Consider the following 6,181-nt stretch of genomic DNA (forward strand, 5'->3'; position numbering starts at 1 on the left):
CAAGGGCCTTTGCTGTGATCTAGACGAAATGCCTGTTGAAGACAGTGGAAACTCACTTCAGACAGTGCCATTTGTACCTACTGTATATCGAAGGCGGAAATCTATGTTGGTGGTTACAGAGTAGGCTGATCTGTGATCTGACAGCATGCACTCCACCCGGCCAACCAAGTGAGGAGCCTGGCACAAGTAAGCGGAAACAATGCCAAAATTCAATTAAGGGCTGCGTGGTTGCCCACCCCCTACCCACAGGGGGACAATTATGATAAGGCTAGTTTCTTTACGTTGCACTGACACAGATAGGTCTTATGGCGACGATGGGACAGGAAAGGCCTAGGAATGGGAAGGAAGCAGCTGTGACCTTAATTAAGGTGTGAAAATTGGAAACCACAGAAAACCATTTTCAGGGCTGCCGACAGTGGGGTTCGAACCCACTATCTTCTGGATGCGAGCTCACAGCTGTGCGCTCCTAACCGCACGGCCAACTTGCCCAGTACTATGATAAGGAAAGTTTGTAGAACTGTTACCATCACATCAAGTGAATGGGTTACCAACATCACAAAATTCACAAATATTAACTTAGTTACTTGGACATTGCATACATACCAGTACATACTTTTGTATAGGAGGATGTGCATACAAACTGCAAATAACAGAGGAGAGAGCATAATATATTTCCTGTGTTCTGATGAGAAATGTTCTCCAAAATACAAGATTTTCAGTGAAACCTCCTTTGGTAGAAATGTATGCTTAACCAAAACTATGACATCTTTACATAAATCATTCACACAATATCACACGACACGTCCACTTCAGTATTTGAATATTATCATACAAATGATGATCTCATATAAAGGAACAGACTATGAGTTCAGTAAACCACATGTTTGAAAGGTTCATTGTTCTTGAAAATAACTCCACATTACAGTTTTTCACTTCCCATTTAGCAGATATGTTTCATGCTGTACTTAATCTCCCTATAATAATATTAATAGTAATACTAATATTAATGATAATAATACATGTCCCATGAAGTTTAAATAAAGTGTTTGATTATATAACAACTGTAGGGCAGGAATTTATAAAAGTCATTATGAATGCAATTAAGACAAATGGGGGTTTGAAACATGCAGATGTATGGCATATTTTGAATTACAACACTGAACATGAACTTAACATTTTTCCACCTTTATGAACAATTATAATGATGTTCTGGGCTTCATAATGATCTCATGTTTTTGCCTATGAGGCTCATACACCGATTCATGGGAACGATGGAATGGGCCTCAGAAGGATGCAACTGTGGCCTTAATTACGGTATGGCCTTAGTATCTGCCTGCCTATTGCAAAGAAGGGGAACCATCTTCAAGATAGCTGACAGTGGGGTTCGAACCCACCACTGCCCAAGCGCAATTTCATAGATACATGACCACACTGCACAGCCTACTTGTTGGGTGTTTTGTAATACAAAATTAAATATATTGCTAAACAATCATTCGCATTCATAAACTGAAATTGCTTAATTTGAATGTAAAATTAACAATAATAGCATTAGCACCAGTGTTCTCCCCAGAAATGTTTGTCAGGCGGGTGGCAAGAATGAGTAGCCGGGCGGGGAATACTACGTAAAACTTCAATATGAATATAAATTTCAATTCGTTCCCCTCAGGGCGTTAACAATAATATCAGACAGGTAAATATTAACTGCACAATTGAACTATTTGAATGTTATTATCATGAACAAGTTATAACAGAGTACGTTGAACGTCTAGTGTTCTATTGCTCCTTCCAAATCATGTAACACTGGACTTAGGCCTCCCACTCGGTTGCTGTGGACATGTGGACTGCCATACAGGTTTGTGATGTCATACGGAATAGAGGGCTCGCATGCGATTCCACGCTAATCCAGACCCCTGCTCGCGACTACATAGTGGTCAAGCTAAACATTTGATCTCCGATGTAACTGATGCAATTATGGTAATGATTTATCATTTAAATTGGCAGATTTACAGTATTTATAGGTGAATTTGGAGCACCCAATGACTCAAATGTGTACCTATTAATAATATTATGTAATTAGCATATATCTAGGTTTAGTCAAGCGGTCTCTAAAACTGGCAGGGTGGTGCACCCATTAGAAAGGTCCTAGGGAGAACACTGAGCACATAAATACCAATTAGTGAAAGAACAATTACAGTCCACAGGCTGAAGAGAATAAGAAATTACCTCAATAGTTCTTCATAATAACAACTCTTTACAATGAACGACATCCACTCAGGAAGGGACGATTTCTTTCTAAGGGTTATATATCACTGTCAGCACAGACGAGCGATGACTCATTAAAAGTTTATTCGTAGTAGCAGAAGGCGTGGAGATGGTGGTGGCAGCAACAGCACCGGTGATAGTAGTAGTAGTAGTAGCAGTAGCAGATGCAGTAGGAGTGCAGGTGGTGGGAGCAGCAGTCATAGCAGCTGAAGGCCTTGGCCGAGGATCAGACTCGTGTTCAGGCACACCTACATGCACAAGAAAAAAACAATAAGAATGGTACCATTTTTTCCTCCTCTACTACAGTGAATGCAGGGTATTGATTTTCAAATCTCATAATGTCATTCATTCATAAACATGTATTATGGTTCTTATGGTCCCTGTATGGTTCTTACAGTAGGCAAAACAGCAATAAAATTACATTGAGCATATGATATTGTCCACCTAAATATTAAGCACTTGAATACATTAACAGTAACTGTATTGAGAGATGTCATACAACTGTTTTTGCTCCATTCATGTTCAGTTGAACTTAAGAAAGAAAACCTAATTGTACTTGCACATTTTATATTCACTGAGTCCAGAAAAGATCCCCTACATGATGAGAGGATGTTGGAAATAAATTCAAAATGGTACATTAAAATGTTAGAAATTCCCCATCCCCTCCCCCCATGGGCCTGGTTCACCTCTGCTTAGCTAACCCAGTCACTCCAAGCACCCCCAGGGTCACCTGTGCAGACACCAAGTCAACGTAGATCACTGACCAGAACTCCTGACCTCAAACCATCCTCTAAATGAAGAGTGGACACTGCAGTTCAGCACATAATGAAAGCCATCAAAATAGTGGAAAATAAAGAGCCTGTAGTTCTGGGAGGTGACCTAAGTTGTAGAGTTAATACACCATATCAAAAGACAATGATTATACTATAATTAATAAATGATGAAGGATACAAAGTAATCAACAACTCAATGGAAAAAATATATATAACCCTAAACAGTACAGTACCACTGACTTAGTTTTTGTGAAAGGCGCCATTGTATGAATTCTAGTGCAACAGATTATGTACACAGATCCGGGAAACATGATGGTAACAAGCAGGTAAATACTAAACAATGTCTTGTCACAAAATAAAGTAGGAATTCATGATGGCAAAACAACTTCAGATACTATTAAACAGTGGGGTGGAGTATTACAGGGTGATCTATCAGTCCGCTTCTATTCAATATCGCCACAGCAAACGTTACAGAAATAATTCTTAACGCAACCAAATTGTACTTATACGCTGATGACCTAGATATAGGTTCTAACAACAAAGATTATCTTCAAGCAACTATGGTCAGCCTTGAAAAATATTCTGAAGACAACAAACTTAAAATTAACCTGGACAAAACGGTACAAATGGTTTTCGGATAAAGAGGCAGTTAGGATAGTGAGCTCATTTAAATACCTCGCCTTCACAATACAGGCAACATAAAACCATTGATGGATTATAACAAGGAATAACATTTGCACATGTGTGCACTATTTTGTTAATAATAAATGTTAGGTGTTTCAGCTACACTCTGCCTCAAAGAAATGTACACATTTCAACTTACAGGTAAGGCAAGCTCAGGTATGACAGGCATTATAGTAAATTTCATTATGAGAAGCTAGGTTCCCCCTCATCTGGCACTGATGAATTTATGATCATTACCTCTGGAGAGCAATTTGAAATGAATCACAGGAAAATGTGATAGGTCACAGTACCGGTACTGTGAACAACAATAATAACAACTACTTACTTCTTTCCGGGACAGCATCTTTATACAGCATCTTTGATAGGGGTCCTGGATAGCTGGAGTGACGAAAGTGCCTCGAACACACAGTGCGGTTCCTCAGCTGCTTCGGGGGAAGCTGCCGCAACCGTTCGACCCCCACAACGTCCAACCACTCTCTGCAAATGTTAGGTCTAGCAACAGGGAAATGATGAAATAAGATTCCCTGTTGCCGGCCTTCTTCGCTATCTGTGTACATTCCACAGATCTGACACTTTTCGTGCATGGTCTGAGACATGAAAAGAAATAGAAGAAAATAATTAAGGACACTGTAATCAGCTTATATTTTTACTGCTAATATCAATACTATCAAAACGATAGTGGCTTATCAGACATAATATAACATTACATCAACTGAATTTTAAGGTGTCTGTTTCAAGTAGGCTTATATAACTATCATATCAACCACCATGCAAAAAGGTAATAAAAAGGTGACAGTCAAAAATAATAAAAATACATTTTTGGGAACAGAAGCAACTATCAATCATCAACTTATTAACTTACTTAAGGATGCTTACCTCAAATATCTTGTACTTTTTCTTCAAACACGCAAACGAAGATAACAGATATACGCATCCAAATCAAAGTGAAGCAAAATGTCACAAACGTCAAAAACGTGGTCGTCCCACGTGGTCCAAGGTGTCAAACTCAAATCGACCAATAGCAATCGGAAGATGTTTCTACCAATAGGAGCTGCCGTATTCGTCACGTGGGCTATGGGTGAGTGACGTGATGTACAACAGCGCGCTCACAAGAGTGGAGGGCGAAAGTATTCAGTCTGAGCCGAGCCCTCGGAAGGGTAGGACCTATGCAGCTGTCAAACCCTTGCCAATGCAGTGTGGAAAATGCCAGCGTTGTTCAAATCGAATTGCAGTCTGCCCCCACATTTCTGCTGTAGGTTCTGGTAAATACAGTGGTTGCATGACGTCCCATATTGCGGTTGATACTTCATTAACAATCTTCGAAACAGTTCGATCACCCATTCTATAGCTACAAGCAATACTTTTGTAACTGTCTCCAGAGGCCAAAAACCTGTAAACAAGAGGAAAGTATAGAAACGAAAGGCAATCCATCCACCTAAATACATTGGAGGTTATCAAATATTAACATAGAATAGGCAATAAATTAAGTTGAAAGTACTACTAGACATCTAAGTTGAAATATATATCGTTTTACCAGAATAACTGAAAATGATCTCTTTTTCTTTTCAGGTAATGAAGCTAATTCCATCTAGACAAAATTAAGGAGCTGTCATAGAGATGCGCTTCGTAAGCGACACAAATATCTTACAAGTGGAGCTGCAGCTGAGATCCTTAAGGAATGGAATTTTTATTGCCATATATGGTTAACAGGAAGCGAGTCGTCAATTTGCACGACAGCTAGTTGCTTTACGTCGCACCGACACAGGTAGGTCTTATGGCGACGATAGGACAGGGAAGGGCTAGGAGTGGGAAGGAAGTGGCCGTGGCCTTAATTAAGGCACAGCCCCAGCATTTGCCTGGTGTGAAAATGGAAAACCACGGAAAACCATTTTCAGGGCTGCCGACAGTGGGATTCGAACCTACTATCTCCCGAATACTGGATACTGGCCACAATTAAGCGACTGCAGCTATCGAGCTCGGTTTGCACGACAGCGATGATGAAGAGTCACAGGCCCAGTGTGAAAATGTTGATGAGGACATTGAAGATATGGAGGCAGCAATAGCAGACGAAGATGAGGAGATGCAAAATGACGACACTGACCTTGAAGATGTTACAAACAAAAACGGAAATAGCGCTCAGTCTGAGAAAGATGTTTCTGTATCAGATGTCAAAAAGCCGATTTTGAAACAATCGCGCAAGAAAATTGCAAAGTTTGACATGAGCAGCTTACTGCATAGGTCAATTACGGAACGTGAACGCAGGGCAAGAGAGAGAGCAGCCGAACGCCCAAAATTGCATGATACGAAACCTCCAGATGACTCTTCGTATCATTTTTTTTATCTCGATGTACCGTGCAACACAAAAAATGCCGCCAGCAACTCAGCGTATTGTTAGAAATAAAAATATTTGAAGCAGTTGACCAAGCTGAAGCTGCCCTGTTGAACACGCCAGGTACTTCGTT

General features: G+C 40.1%; 1 long non-coding RNA gene across 1 annotated transcript; it reads right to left on the reverse strand.

The window, feature by feature from the left end:
• Positions 1-2,291: 2,291 nt before the first annotated feature.
• On the reverse strand, positions 2,292-4,877 carry LOC137500909 (uncharacterized). Its single transcript, XR_011018256.1, has 3 exons — positions 4,596-4,877; positions 4,045-4,306; positions 2,292-2,510 (listed from the first exon to the last, which is right to left on the reverse strand). It is a non-coding gene; the product is annotated as an uncharacterized lncRNA (long non-coding RNA).
• Positions 4,878-6,181: the final 1,304 nt, after the last annotated feature.

This window comes from Anabrus simplex, chromosome 1 (assembly GCF_040414725.1).
Source record: "Anabrus simplex isolate iqAnaSimp1 chromosome 1, ASM4041472v1, whole genome shotgun sequence".
Taxonomy (NCBI): domain Eukaryota; kingdom Metazoa; phylum Arthropoda; class Insecta; order Orthoptera; family Tettigoniidae; genus Anabrus; species Anabrus simplex.